The sequence below is a fragment of the Artemia sp. Qi Xiang Cuo genome, chromosome 6 (genome assembly GCF_049724085.1).
Source record: "Artemia sp. Qi Xiang Cuo chromosome 6, ASM4972408v1, whole genome shotgun sequence".
Classification (NCBI taxonomy): domain Eukaryota; kingdom Metazoa; phylum Arthropoda; class Branchiopoda; order Anostraca; family Artemiidae; genus Artemia; species Artemia sp. Qi Xiang Cuo.
In genome coordinates this window covers 41,941,132-41,957,709 of record NC_142799.1, presented here as the reverse complement: position 1 = coordinate 41,957,709, position 16,578 = coordinate 41,941,132, and the positions used below count along the sequence as shown (strand labels likewise).

The following is a 16,578-nucleotide window of genomic DNA, read 5'->3' as shown; positions in this document are numbered from 1 at the left end:
GGGCTTGGAAGGGGTGTTAGTTGCCTTCCAATCACTTTCGACTATTAAAAAGGGTACCATATGCTTTGGAATAGGATTATCAGATGCTGTTTTTATTGTATTGTTGTAAAGATAGATCTGATAAAAATTAGGGGGAGATATATCTGGGTTGGTGTAGTAGTAATTTTCTTTATTTAAAACATTGTTTTCCGGTATAGCTATCTTCGAACTTTGATCTTTCAGTTTTCAGTTTCAGCATATTCCCCATCGTGTGGGATGACACACTGGTCCAGATGTTAAGAGTCTTTTTCGAAAATTCTGCGTGATGAGTTCAATTCTCTAATGGTCATGTTTACATCAATAAATATATCACTTTTCTAAGTATCACGGGCTAATGTATTTTGGCTGCCCATTGTTTAGGCTATCCTGAACAGTATTTAATGAACGTTGTCTTTAAAATGTAGTTTTTCTTACTTTTCTTTGTATTTTCGAAAGGGGCCTTGCTTTCGGATAGAATGCATAAAATGTTCCTTTTTTTAGGGGTCTACTAGTTTTGGCTATCGCTTTAATCATTTGTAGCTTAAACTTCTAAATGGTTATGCAGGCATAGGCATATGTAAGCAGATTGTAGAATACATAGAAGGAAGTGCTTGATTTAATAGGCTGAATTTCTCCAAGTGTTGTTTATTTCAGTGTAAGATAGTTAATTCAAAATTTTAGTTGGTAGTTACATAGTAGGGGTAGAAAATAGGTAGACGATCAGGTTGGGGACGAATATTCGTTAATATTAAGGCTGCAAGGTCTTTCGTTTATAAATTTTGTGTAATTCAGCAGGTAAGATAAGGCATAAAATGATGTTGAAAACATTTTGGTGAAAAGTAAATGTTTGGGCTTTTTTCAGCGAATTTTGTCTTTTATGTGTTTTTTTTTTTTTTTCTTTTTTTCGTGAAACTTAAATCTCAAGAAATTTTAACGCTGATATTTATTCTCAGCAGGTCCAAATGAATAGTAGAAGACACTTAGAAGCCTAAATTAGACCCTGGTGCCGGCGCCGTGGCAGGAAGCCCGGCGGCGGCGGGGCCAAAACCAGCACGTCGTCCTGCCATTATGATGGCGGTACCGTGCCACCGACGCGACCAATGTTGACTGTAGACATTAATGTTTTCAGCAGTCTTATTCAAATAAAATGCTTTAATTTACAACAGATTCGAGCCTATTCATGAGTTCAAAAATTCACAAGTCGCTGGCTGGAAACTGGTCTTCTTCGTTATTCATCAAAATGTGGTAGAAACGAAATGGCTGTGGCGTTTCAGAACCCTTGCATAATACGAGTAGTTGAAGTATCTATTAGCTATGTATTCTTAACATAAACATTTGTCAAAATTAGTAGTTTTTTTTATCGAGCATTACTGCATACAAAATTTCAAATACCGTATCACAAAATTCGTCAGTTATCTGGGTAAAAACTTTGAATATAACTTTGAACTTAGAAGCTTAATTTTTTCATAATGCCCTTTGCCTATATCTGTTTTGTTACCTTTAAACCAGCTGAAATGGGCGACTTGGATATCGATTGTTTTTTTTTTGCTCTTTTAGATTCTTAAAAAGACTTATTGTATTAAAAATTGGTTTTTAATAACAAGTTAAAAAAAATGAATTTTTTTGGCTTCTTTATAGAACATATGTCATGTAGGCTAAGGCTAAACTGCTGCTTTTTTATTGCTTTTGGCTCCTCTTTTAGATATTAGTCGTTTTTTTCTTATGGGGATTCATTCCAAATTATAAATTGATAAATAACTAATATCAGTCAAATTATAAACTGAATATAAAAGGAGTAAACATATCAAATTGAAAAATACATGATGAACAATTCACATGAGAACACTTCAATTACAATGAAACAAAAAACACTTAATAGTTTATTCAGTATGAAAAAAAATTAAATGCCAGCTATTTTCTGGTAAAAAATGAAAAGCTCATCCGTTTTAAATGTAATTCAATGAAATAATATGCAGACTGAAAAAAAATATTTATCCTTTCGGCATCCCTGCTTTCAATAAAAAAAAAATAAGGTATTATCACTTAAAAATGATAGCCCCCTTTCCCCCCCCTATAGGCAGTAATTTACAATTTATTTTTGTGTCATATTTTTGGGGTAGCTTCCGAACAATTGTGTATCAAACATTCAGGTGTTCAACAATTGAGTATTAAACATTAAGAAAATCTTATCTAAAAACAGCAAAAAAAAAAAAAAAAAATCTGCAAACTTAAAATTTTGCTTTATAAACAATCTGTCGGCTGTCAATTTCAAAATACAAATGAAGGCTGAAGCTGTATAGTAGTTAATTCGTTCTATAATTCTATTCAACTTGAAAATAAAATTTTTGACTACGACCGATTTTAGAAATAGCGATTTGGAAACTACATTCGGAAGGATTTAAACGAAATGATTCGAAATGATTTGTTTTTTTTTTTTCAACACATGAAGAACTGGGTATATTGCAATATTTGCAATTGCATCTGTCTGGTTTTTATGCAAAGTAACACAAGAGACGAAAATTAATGAACAAGAGAGTAGTGAAGAATTATGGTATGCAAAGTAATAAGTAGAAAGGCCTCAGGAGGTCCGACAAGTACACCAAATATGGGTATAGAGTCATTAGGGAGAACACGTGGTTAATGGGGTCAATGACCTAAATTTCCAAGGTCGATGTTGTTGTTGTTGTTGTTTTGGCCATGTGCATAGAGTCATTAGCGAGAACACGTGGTTAATTAAAGCGATTGAGAATTTGGAACACCTGTGCTGTCAGTCATTAATCAAATTGTTTCCGGGCAAAGTTTAATAATGTTTGACAGGTACTGCTCAAGGAATAGATCCAAGTCATTAATGTCTTTGCCTCGGAAACAATTCTACTGGTCGAACTCCAAAAGATATTCATAACCAAACGCCATGGAAACAATTCTCCAAGAAACATCTTAGCGATGAATAGATTTAGCGCGGGAATCAGGTTTCTTAGTAATTTGAAATGTGACAGCGCAGAGATGCCAAAAAACAAGGAACACGCTGAAATTACGTTTAGGGGTTATTTGGGCGAAACCGTTTTAGACATTTTATGGAATTATTTCGGCGAAACAGTTAGAGACATTTTAAAAGATGATTTTAAAAGATGATTTTAGAAGAGGATTTGAGGGTGAAACTCTGTGGTCGTTATAATACACAAGTTGTATTTGAACAGCGTCGTGAGGTCCCCTACCCCAACCCCAAAGGGTTCCGATTCCCCCACCCTCACCCCAAAGGAAACCCCCGGTCCTCAAAGGTCCCCCGGGCTCCCTAAGTACCCCCGGCGCCCCAAAAGCCCCTGTTCCTCCATTTTAATACAATTTTGAAGCTTTATTATACATTTTAAGAACAGGTTATTTTCTCAATATCCCTCCTAAGCCCCTTCTAAAAGTTGAAGTAGCCATCCTTTTCACCCACAACTTTACTATAAGGCTTTTTTGAATGCTCCAACACCAAGCAATACTTTTCAATGACATTTCAGAACCAGTTCTTTTCATAATGTCCATCCTAAGCCCATTTTACAAATTGAAATACCCATCCTTTTCACCCACAACTCTACTTTACAGCTTTTTGAATGCCCAACACAAAGCAATACCTTTTAAAAGGCATTTCAGAACCATTTCTTGTCTTTATCTCCTTTCTAAAACCATTTTGCAAGATGCAGTACCTATCCTTTTCACACTTAACTTTACTATACAGCCTTTTAAATACTCCAACACCAGGCAAAACTTTTCAAAGGCATTTCAGAACAAGTTCTTTTATTAATGTCCTTCCTAAAACCAATTTAAAAGTTGAAGTATCCCATCCTTTTCCCCCACAACTTTACTTTACAGCTTTTTGAATGCTCCAACACCAAGCAATACTATTCAAAAGGCATTTCACAACAAGTTCTTTTCTTAATGGCCTTCCTAAACCCATTTTACAAGTTGAAGTATCCCATTCTTTTCACCCACAACTTTACTTTACAGCTTTTTGAATACTCCAACACCCAGCAATACTTTTCAAAAGGCATTTCAGAACAGGTTATTTCCTTAATGTCATTCCTAAACCAATATTACAACTTGCAGTACCCATACTTTTTATCCCCAACTTTACTTTACATCTTTTTTGAATGCTCCAACACCAAGCAATACCTTTCATAAGACATTTCACAACAAGTACCTTTCTTAATGTCCCTTCTAAGCCCATTTTACAAGTTGAAGCATCCATCCATATCACTCACAACTTAACTTTACAGCTTTTGGATACCTCAACACCAAGAAATGCTTTTCAAAAGACATTTCATAGCAACTTCTTTTCTTAATGTCACTTCTAAACCCATTTTCCAACTTGAAGTACTCATCCTTTTCACTCACAACTTTACTTTACAGCTTTTGGATACCTCAACACCAAGAAATAACATTCAAATGACATTACAGAGCAACCTCTTTACATTACATCCCTCCTAAACCAATTTTACAAGTTGATACACTCATCCTTTTCACTCATAAATACACATTACAGCTTTATCGATACCTCAACACCAAGCAATACCTTTCAGAAAGTTTATCAGAGCAAGTTCCTTTCTTATTGTCACTCCAAAACCTATTTTCCAACTTGAAACATCCATCCTTTTCACCCACAACTTTACTTTACAGCTTTTAGGATACCTCAACACCAAGAAATACTTTTCAAAAGACATTTCAGAGCAATTTTTTCTTTATGTCCCTTCTAAACCCATTTTAAAGTTGAAGTATCAATCCTTTTCACCCCCCAACTTTACATTACAGCTTTTTGGATGCCCCAACACCATGAAATACCTTTCAAATGGCATTTCAGAGCAATTTTTTCTTAATGTCCCTCCTAAACTCATTTTACAAGTTGAAGCATCCATCCTTTTCACCCACAACTTTACATAACAGCTTTTTGGATACCTCAACACCAAGAAATACTTTTAAAAGACATTTCAGAGAAATTTACTTTCTTAATGTCCCTCCTAAACCCATTTTACAAGTTGAAGCATCCATCCTTTTCACCCACAAATTTACATTACAGCTTTTTGGATGCCTCAATACCAAGCAATACTTTTCAAGGGTCATTTCAGAGCAAGTTCCTTTCTTAATGTCCCTCCTAAACTCATTTTACAAGTTGAAGCATCCATCCTTTTCACCCACAACTTTACATTACAGCTTTTTGGATACCTCAACACCAAGAAATACTTTTCAAAAGACATTTCAGAGCAAGTTCCTTTCTTAATGTCCCTCCAATACCCATTTTCCAAGTTGAAGCATCCATCCTTTTCACCCATAATTTTACATTACAGCTTTTTGGATACCTCAACACCAAGCAATACTTTTCAAAGGGCATTTCAGAACAAGTTCCTTTCTTAATGTCCTTCCTAAACCCATTTTACAAGTTGAAGCATTCATCCCTTTCACCCAACAACTTTACATTACAGCTTTTTGGATACCACAACACTAAGTAATACTTTACAAAAGGCTTTTCAGAGCAAGCTCATTTCTTTATATCCCTTATAAACCTATTTTCCAACTTGAAGCATCAATCATATTCACCCAAAACTTTACGTTACAGCTTTTTGGATACCTCAACACCAAGAAATACTTTTCAAGAGGCATTTCAGAGCAAGTTCCTTTCTTAATCTCCCTTCTAAACCCATTTTACAAGTTGAAGCATCCATCCTTTTCACCACAACTTTACATTACAGCTTTTTTGGATACCTCAACACCAAGAAATACTTTTCAAAAGGCATTTCAGAGCAAGTTCCTTTCTTAATGTCCCTTCTAAACCCATTTTACAAGTTGAAGTACTTATCTTTTTCACCACAACTTTACATTACAGCTTTTTTGGATACCCCAACACAAATAAATACTTTTCAAAGGCATTTCAGAGCACCTTTTTTTCTTAATGTCCTTCCTAAACCCATTTTGCAAGTTGAAATACTCATCTTTTTCATCACAACTTTACTTTACAGCTTTTTGGATACCTCAACACCAAGAAATACTTTTCAAAAGGCATTTCAGAGCAAGTTCCTTTCTTAATGTCCCTTCAAAACCCATTTTACAAGTTGAAGCAATCATCCTTTTCACCCACAACTTTACATTACAGCTTTTTGAGTGTCCCAACACCAAGAAATACTTTTCAAAAGGCATTTCAGAGCAATTTCCTTTCTTAATGTCACTTCTAAACCCATTTTACAAGTTGAAGCATTCATCCTTGTCACCCACAACTTTACTTTACAGCTTTTTGGAAGTAATACCATACTTGTGAATATTTTCCCGGAAGATAAAAAGTTCTAGTTCAATTTAAAATTTTCTCAACGAAGTGAAGAAGAATTCAAGTTCTCTTCTGAATTTTACCAAAGAACACAATTCAATTCTAATTTCACCAGAGAAAATAAAAATCGTCCACTTAAGTTCTTTATTTCGCAAAGACATAAAGAAATTTAAAGTTCAATTCGAAATTTTTCGGTGGAAGATAGAAAAAGTAATACCATACTTGTGAATATTTTCTCGAAGAGATGAAAAATTTAAAATACTGTTCCAAATTTTTCACAGAAGATAAAAAACTTCAAGTTCTCTTCGGAATTTTAACAAAGAACACAATTCAATTCTAATTTCTCCAGAGAAAACAAAAATCTTCCAATTCAGTTCTTTATTTCACAAAGACATAAAGAAATTTAGAGTTCAATTCTAAATTTTTCGGTGGAAGATAGAAAAAGTAATACCATACTTGTGAATATTTTCCCGGAAGATAAAAAATTCTAGTTCAATTTAAAATTTTCTCAACAAAGTGAAGAAAAATTCAAGTTCTCTTCTGAATTTTACCAAAGAACACAATTCAATTCTAATTTCACCAGAGAAAATCAAAATCTTCCACTTAAGTTCTTTATTTCACAAAGACATAAAGAAATTTAAAGTTAAATTATAAATTTTTCTATGGAAGATAGAAAAAGTAATACCATAATTGTGAATATTTCCCCGTAAGATAAAAATTTCTATTTCAATTTAAAATTTTCTCAACGAAGTGAAGAAAAATTCAAGTTCTCTTCTGAATTTAACCAAAGAACACAATTCAAATCTAATTTCACCAGAGAAAATCAAAATCTTCCACTTCAGTTCTTTATTTCACAAAGACATAAAGAAATTTAAAGTTCAATTCTAAATTTTTCGGTGGAAGATAGAAAAAGTCATACCATACTTGTGAATATTTTCTCGAAGAGATGAAAAATTTAAAATACTTTTCCAAATTTTTCACAGAAGATAAAAAAGTTCAAGTTCTCTTCGGAATTTTACCAAAGAACACAATTCAATTCTAATTTCTCCAGAGAAAACAAAAATCTTCCACTTCAGTTCTTTATTTCACAAAGACAAAGAAATTTAGAGTTCAATTCTAAATTTTTCGGTGGAAGATAGAAAAAGTAATACCATAATTGTGAATATTTTCCCGGAAGATAAAAAGTTCTTGTTCAATTTAAAATTTTCTCAACGAAGTGAAGAAAAGTTCAATTTCTATTCTGAATTTTACTAAAGAAAACAATTCAATTGTATTTTCACCAGAGAAAATAAAAATCTTCCACTTAAGGTCTCTATTTCACAAAGACATAAAGAAATTTAAAGTTCAATTCTAAATTTCTAGGTGTAAGATATAAAAATCAATACCATACTTGTTATTATTTTACCGGAAGATAAAAATTTATAGTTAAATTTAAAATTTTATAAACGAATTGAATAAAAATTCAAGTTCTCTTCTGAATTTTACCAAAGAACACAATTCAATTCTAATTTCACCAGAGAAAATAAAAATCTTCCACTTCAGTTCTTTATTTCACAAAGACATAAAGAAATTTAGAGTTCAATTCTAAATTTTTCGGTGGAAGATAGAAAAAGTAATACCATACGTGTGAATATTTTCTCGAAGAGATGAAAAATTTAAAATACTGTTCCAAATTTTTCACAGAAAATAAAAAAGTTTAAGTTATCTTCGGAATTTTACCAAGGAACACAATTCAATTCTAATTTCTCCAGAGTAAAATAAAAATCTTCCACTTCATTTCTTTATTTCACAAAGACATAAAGAAATTTAAAGTTCAAGTCTAAATTTTTCGATGGAAGATAGAAAAAGTAGTACCATACTTGTGAATATTTTCCCGGAAGATAAAAAGCTCTAGTTTAATTTTAAATTTTCTCACCAAGTGAAGAAAAGTTCAAATTCTCCAATGAATGTTACCAAATAACACAATTCAACTCTAATTTCTCTAGAGAAAACAAAAATCTTTCACTTAAGTTCTTTATTTCACAAAGACATAAAGAAATTTAAAGTTCAATTCTAAATTTTTCGGCAGGAGATAGAAAAATTAATACCATGCTTGTGAATATTGTCACAGAAGATAAAAAGTTCTAGTTCAATTTAAAATTTTCTCAACGAAGTGAAGAAAAGTTCAAGTTCTCTTCTGAATTTTACCAAAGAACACAATTCAATTCTAATTTCTCCAGAGAAAATAAAGATCTTCCACTTAAGTTCTTTATTTCACAAAGACATAAAGAAATTTAAAGTTCAATTCTAAATTTTTCGGTGGAAGATAGAAAAAGTAATACCATACTTGTGAATCTTTTCCCGGAAGATAAAAAGTTCTAGTTCAATTTACAATTTTCTCAACGAAGTGAAGAAAAGTTCAAGTTCTCTTCTGAATTTTACTAAAGAACACAATTCAATTCTAATTTCACCAGAGAAAATAAAAATCTTCCACTTCAGTTCTTTATTTCACAAGGACATAAAGAAATTTAAAGTTCAATTCTAAAATTTTTGGTGGAAGATAGAAAAAGTAATACCATACTTGTGAATATTTTCACGGAAGATAAAAAGTTGTAGTTCAATTTAAAATTTTCTCAACGAAGTAAAGAAAAGTTCAAGTTCGCTTCTGAACTTTACCAAAGAACACACTTCATTCTAATTTCTCCAGAGAAAATAAAAATCTTCCACTTCAGTTTAAAGTTCCCCAATGAAATAAAGAAATTAAAGTTCTATTCTAAATTTTTAGATGAAAGATAGAAAAAGTAATACTATGATTGTGATTATTTTCCATGAAGATCAAAAGTTTCACTTTATTTATAATTTTTCTTAAATTCAGTTCTGATTTTTCTCAAAGAGATGAAAAATTTAAAGTTCTGTTCCAAATTTTTCATAGGAGATAGAAAAAGTTATACATTGATTGTGAATATTCAACATGAAGATAAGGAACTCCACTTTAATTCAAAGCTTTCTCGAAGAAGTGCAAAATGTTCAAGTTCTCTTCCGAATTTTCTTAAAGATGAGAAAAAAGTTATCTCAATTCTGAATTTTACCAATGGAAATGAAAAAACCTTCCACTTCAGTTCATAATTTCTCAGACATAAAAAATTTAAAGTTCAGTTCTAAATTTTTCCGTAGAAGATAGGAAAAGTTATACTATGATTGTGTTTATTTTCCAGTGAAGATAAAAAGTTTCACTTTAATTCTAATTTTCTTAAATTCAGTTCCGATTTTTTGCAAAGAGAGGAAAAATTTAAAGTTCTGTTCCAAATTTTTCATAGAAGATAGAAAAAGTTATACATTGATTTTGAATCTTAGACATGAAGATAAGGTGCATCACTTTAATTATGAGTTTTCTCGAAGAAGTGCAAAATTTTCAAGTTCTCTTCTGAATTTTCTTAAAGAAGTGAAAAAAGTTAGCTCAATTCTGAATTTTACCAATGAAAATGAAAAAAGCTTCCACTTCACTTCTTAATTTCTCAAAGACATAAAAAATTCAAAGTTCTCTTCTAATTTTTCCAAGAAAATAAAAAGGTTCCACTTCAGTTCTGGTTTTTTCTCAAAGATATGAAAAATTTTAAGTTCTATTCTAATTTTAAATTAAATTTTATCTCCTTTGTCTTATGGATTTACCCCTAAAATTTTTAAATTAAAAAATGAGGGACTCCTTCTATTATTAAAGACAATCGATCAAACTCGTTCATCTAACCTCCAAAACAATATGTTAGGTCAGGTCTAAATAAATATGAGTAAATAAATAGAAACATTTCTACAGGTTTAAGTTAGGTTAGGTTTAATTTTCATGAGCGCTCATGATAAGTTAACCTAACCTTAACTGGCGAGTATGGTTAGGTTAGGTTAGGCTAGATTAAGTTAGGTTAGATTAGGTTAGGTTAAGTTAGGTTAGCCTACGTACGCTTCACTTAGGTTCGCTTAGGGTAGGTGAGAGACAGGCAAAAAGTTAGGTGTATGATTAGGTTAGGTTAGGTTAAGTTAGGTTAAGTTAGGTTAGGCTAGGTTAGCCTACGTACGCGCGCGTACGCAGGCTAACCTAGCCTAACCTAACCTAACTTAATCAAACCTAACCTAATCATACACCTAACTTTTTGCCTGTCTCTCACCTAACCTAAGCTAACCTAAGTGAAGCGTACGTAGGCTAACCTAACTTAACCTAACCTAATCTAACCCAACTTAATCTAGCCTAACCTAACCTAACCATACTCGCCGGAAAAGGTTAGGTTAACTTATCATGAGCGCTCATGATAAGTTAACCTAACCTAACCTATCTTAAACATGTAGAAATGTTTCTATTTATTTATTAATATTTATTTATACCTAACCTATTGTTTTGGAGGTTAGATGAACGAGTTTGAACGATTATCTTTAATAATAGAACGAGTCACTCATTTTCTAATTTAAAAATTTGAGGGGTAAATCCATAAGACAAAGGAGCTAAAATTTAATCTAAAATTAGAATAGAACTTTAAATTTTTCATCTCTTTGAGAAAAAACAAGAACTGAAGTGTAACCTTTTTATTTTCTTGGAAAAATTAGAAGAGAAGTTTGAATTTTTATGTCTTTGAGAAATTAAGAACTGAAGTGGAAGCTCTTTTCATTTTCATTGGTAAAATTCAGAATTGAGCTAACCTTTTTCACTTCTTTAAGAAAATTCAGAAGAGAACTTGAACATTTTGCACTTCTTCGAGAAAACTCAGAATTAAAGTGATGCACCTTATCTTCATGTCGAAGATTCAAAATCAATGTATAACTTTTTCGATCTTCTATGAAAAATTTGGAACAGAACTTTAAATTTTTCATCTCTTTGCAAAAAATCGGAACTGAATTTAAGAAAATTAGAATTAAAGTGAAACTTTTATCTTCACTGGAAAATAATCACAATCATAGTATAACTTTTCCTATCTTCTACAGAAAAATTTAGAACTGAACTTTAAATTTCTTATGTCTTTGAGAAATTATGAACTGAAGTGGAAGGTTTTTTCATTTTCATTGGTAAAATTCAGAATTGAGCTAACTTTTTCTCTTCTTTAAGAAAATTCAGAAGAGAACTTGAACATTTTGCACTTCTTCGAGAAAGCTCAGAATTAAAGTGGAGTTCCTTATCTTCATGTTGAATATTCACAATCAATGTATAACTTTTTCTATCTCCTATGAAAAATTTGGAACAGAACTTTAAATTTTTCATCTCTTTGAGAAAAATCAGAACTGAATTTAAGAAAAATTTTAAATAAAGTGAAACTTTTGATCTTCATGGAAAATAATCACAATCATAGTATTACTTTTTCTATCTTTCATCTAAAAATTTAGAATAGAACTTTAAATTTCTTTATTTCATTGGGGAACTTAAAACTGAAGTGGAAGATTTTTATTTTCTCTGGAGAAATTAGAATTGAAGTGTGTTCTTTGGTAAAGTTCAGAAGATTACTTGAACTTTTCATCACTTCGTTGAGAAAATTTAAAATTGAACTAGAACTTTTTATCTTCCGTGAAAATATTCACAAGTATGGTATTACTTTTTCCATCTTCCACCGAAAAATTTAGAATTGAACTTTAAATTTCTTTATGTCCTTGTGAAATAATGAACTGAAGTGGAAGATTTTTATTTTCTCTGGTGAAATTAGAATTGAATTGTGTTCTTTAGTAACATTCAGATGAGAACTTGAACTTTTCTTCACTTCATTGAGAAAATTTTAAATTGAACTAGAACTTTTTATCTTCCGGGGAAATATTCACAAGTATGGTATTACTTTTTCTATCTTCCACCGAAAAATTTCGAATTGAACTTTAAATTTCTTTATGTCTTTGTGAAATAAAGAACTTAAGTGGAAGATTTTTATTTTCTCTGGAGAAATTAGAATTGAATAGTGTTCTTTGGTAAAATTCAGTAGAGAACTTGAACTTTTCTTCACTTCGTTGAGAAAATTTTAAATTGAACTAGAACTTTTTATCTTCCGTGAAAATATTCACAAGTATGGTATTAATTTATCTATCTCCCGCCGAGAAATTTAGAATTGAACTTTAAATTTCATTATGTCTTTGTGAAATAAAGAACTGTAGTGGAAGATTTTTGTTTTCTCTGGAGAAATTAGAATTGAAGTGTGTTCTTTGGTACAGTTCAGAAGAGAACTTGAACTTTTCTTCACTTCATTGAGAAAATTTTAAATTCAACTAGAACTTTTTATCTTCCGGGAAAATATTCACAAGTATGGTATTACTTTTTCTATCTTCCTCCGAAAAATATAGAATTGAACTTTAAAATTCTTTACGTCTTTGTGAAATAAAGAACTGAAGTGGAAGATTTTTATTTTCTCCGGAGAAATTAGAATTGAATTGTGTTCTTTGGTAAAATTCCGAAGAGAACTTGAACTTTACTATCTTCTGTGAAAAATTTGGAACAGTATTTTAATTTTTCATCTCTTCGAGAAAATATTCACAGGTATGGTATTACTTTTTCTATCTTCCACCGAAAAATTTAGAATTGAACTTTAAATTTCTTTATGTCTTTGCGAAATAAGGAACTGAAGTGGAAGATTTTTATTTTCTCTGGAGAAATTAGATTTGAAGTGTGTTCATTGGTTAAATTCAGAAGAGAACTTGAACTTTTATTCACTTCGTTGATAAAATTTAAAATTGAACTAGAAATTTTTATATTAAGTGGTAATATTCACAAGTATGGTATTACTATTTATTTATTTCACCGAAAAATTTAGATTTGAACTCTAAATTTCTTTATGTCTTTGTGAAATAAAGGACTTATGTGGAAGATTTTGATTTTCTCTGGTGAAATTAGAACTGAATTGTGTTCTTTGCTAAAATTCAGAAGAGAACTTGAATTTTTCTTCACTTCGTCGAGAAAATTTTAAATTGAACTAGAACTTTTTATCTTCCGGGAAAATATTCACAAGTATGGTATTACTTTTTCTATCTTCCACCGAAAAATTTAGAATTGAACTTTAAATTTCTTTATGTCTTTGTGAAATAAAGAACTTAAGTGGAAGATTTTGATTTTCTCTGGTGAAATTAGAATTGAATTGTGTTCTCTGTTAAAATTCAGAAGAGAACTTTATTTTTTCTTCACTTCTTCGAGAAAATTTAAAATTGAACTATAACATTTTATCTACCGTGAAAATATTCACAAGTATGGTCTTACTTTTTCTATCTTCCTCCTAAAAATTTAGAATTGTACTCTAAATTTCATCATGTCTTTGTGAAATAAAGAACAGAAGTGGAAGATTTTTATTTTCTCTGGTGAAATTAGAATTGAATTGTGTTCTTTGGTAAAATTCAGAAGAGAACTTGAATTCTTCTTCACTTCGTTGAGAAAATTTAAATTGAACTAGAACTTTTTATCTTCCTGGAAAATATTCACAAGTATGGTATTACTTCCAAAAAGCTGTAAAGTAAAGTTGTGGGTGACAAGGATGAATGCTTCAACTTGTAAAATGGGTTTAGAAGTGACATTAAGAAAGGAAATTGCTCTGAAATGCCTTTTGAAAAGTATTTCTTGGTGTTGGGACACTCAAAAAGCTGTAATGTAAAGTTGTGGGTGAAAAGGATGATTGCTTCAACTTGTAAAATGGGTTTTGAAGGGATATTAAGAAAGGAACTTGCTCTGAAATGCCTTTTGAAAAGTATTTCTTGGTGTTGAGGTATCCAAAAAGCTGTAAAGTAAAGTTGTGTTGAGAAAGATAAGTACTTCAACTTGTAAAATTGGTTTAGGAAGGACATTAAGAAAAAAAGTTGCTCTGAAATGCCTTTGAAAAGTATTTCTTGGTGTTGGGGTATCCAAAAAAGCTGTAATGTAAAGTTGTGGTGAAAAAGATAAGTATTTCAACTTGTAAAATGGGTTTAGAAGGGACATTAAGAAAGGAACTTGCCCTGGAATGCCTTTTGAAAAGTATTTCTTGGTGTTGAGGTATCCAAAAAAGCTGTAATGTAAAGTTGTGGTGAAAAGGATGGATGCTTCAACTTGTAAAATGGGTTTAGAAGGGACATTAAGAAAGGAACTTGCTATGAAATGCCTCTTGAAAAGTATTTCTTGGTGTTGAGGTATCCAAAAAGCTGTAACGTAAAGTTGTGGGTGAATAGGATGGATGCTTCAACTTGGAAAATGGATTTAGAAGGAACATTAAGAAAGGAGCTTGCTCTGAAAAGCCTTTTGTAAAGTATTTCTTGGTGTTGTGGTATCCAAAAAGCTGTAATGTAAAGTTGGGGGGTGAAAAGGATGAATGCTTCAACTTGTAAAATGGGTCTAGGAGGGACATTAAGAAAGGAACTTGCTCTGAAATGACCTTTGAAAAGTATTTCTTGGTATTGAGGTATCCAAAAAGCTGTAATGTAAAGTTATGGGTGAAAAGGATGGATGCTTCAACTTGTAAAATGGGTCTAGAAGGGATATTAATAAAGGAACTTGCTCTGAAATGTCTTTTGAAAAGTATTTCTTGGTGTTGAGGTATCCAAAAAGCTGTAATGTAAAGTTGTGGGTGAAAAGGATGGATGCTTCAACATGTAAAATGTGTTTAGGAGTGACATTAAGAAATGAAGTTGCTCTGAAATGCCCTATGAAAAGTATTGCTTGGTATTGAGGCATCCAAAAAGCTGTAATGTAAAGTTGTGGGTGAAAAGGATGGATGTTTCAACTTGTAAAATGGGTTTAGGAGGGACATTAAGAAAGAAACTTGCTCTGAAATGTCTTTTGAAAGGTATTGCTTGGTGTTGAGGTATCCAAAAAGCTGTAATGAAAAGTTGTGGGTGAAAAGGATGGATGCTTCAACCTGTAAAATGAGTTTAGGAGGGACATTAAGAAAAAATTGCTCTGAAATGCCATTTGAAAGGTATTTCATGGTGTTGTGGTCTCCAAAAAGCTGTAATGTAAAGTTGGGGGGTGAAAAGGATCGATGCTTCAACTTGTAAAATGAGTTTAGGAGGGACATTAAGAAAAAATTGCTCTGAAATGTCTTTTGAAAAGTATTTCTTGGTGTTGAGGTATCCAAAAAGCTGTAAAGTAAAGTTGTGGGTGAAAAGGATTGATGCTTCAAGTTGTAAAATGGGTTGAAGAGGGACATTAAGAAAGGAACTTGCTCTGAGATGCCTTTTGATAAGTATTGCTTGGTGTTGAGATATCCAAAAAGCTGTAAAGTAAAGTTGTGGGTGAAAAGGATGGATGCTTCAACTTGTAAAATGGGTTTAGAAGGGACATTAAGAAAGGAACTTGCTCTGAAATGCCTTTTGAAAGGTATTACTTGGTGTTGAGGTATCCAAAAAGCTGTAAAGTAAAGTTGTGGGTGAAAAGGATGGATGCTTCAACTTGTAAAATTGGTTTAGAAGGGACATAAAGAAAGGAACTTGCTCTGAAATGCCTTTTGAAAAGTATTTCTTGGTGTTGAGGTATCCAAAAGCTGTAAAGTAAAGTTGTGAGTGAAAAGGATGAGTACTTCAAGTTGGAAAATGGGTTTAGAAGTGACATTAAGAAAAGAAGTTGCTCTGAAATGTCTTATAAAAAGTATTTCTTTGTGTTGAGGTATCCAAAAGCTGTAAAGTAAAGTCGTGAGTGAAAAGGATGGATGCTTCAACTTGTAAAATTGGTTTAGAAGGGACATTAAGAAAGGAACTTGTTCTTAAATGTCTTATGAAAAGTATTGCTTGGTGTTGGAGCATTCAAAAAAGCTGTAAAGTAAAGTTGTGTATGAAAAGGATGGGTACTTCAAGTTGTAAAATGGGTTTAGGAAGGACATTAAGAAAAGAACTTGTTCTGAAATGCCTTTTGAAAAGTATTGCTTGGTGTTGGAGCTTTCAAAAAAGCTGTAAAGTAAAGTTGTGGGTGAAAAGAATGGGATACTTCAACTTGTAAAATGGGTTTAGGAAGGCCATTAAGAAAAGAACTTGTTGTGAAATGCCTTTTGAAGAGTATTGCTTGGTGTTGGAGCATTCAAAAAGCTGTAAAGTATAGTTGTGGGTGAAAAGGATGGGATACTTCAACTTGTAAAATGGGTTTAGGAAGGAGATTAAGAAAAGAACTGGTTCTGAAATTTCTTTGAAAAGTATTGCTTGGTGTTGGGCATTCAAAAAGCTGTAAAGTAAAGTTGTGGGTGAAAAGGATGGGTACTTCAACTTGTAAAATGGGTTTAGAAAGGACATTAAGAAAGGAACTTGCTCTGAAATGCCTTTTGAAAGGTATTGCTTGGTGTTGGAGCATTCAAAAAGCTGTAATGTAAAGTTGTGGTGTAAAGGAT

General features: G+C 31.8%; 1 protein-coding gene across 3 annotated transcripts in view; it reads left to right on the top strand.

Annotated features, from left to right (window-relative positions):
* Positions 1-16,578, top strand: part of CdGAPr (GTPase-activating protein CdGAPr) — a 286,444-nt gene that overhangs the window by 35,965 nt on the left and 233,901 nt on the right. The gene's annotated exons all lie outside the window — the stretch shown is intronic.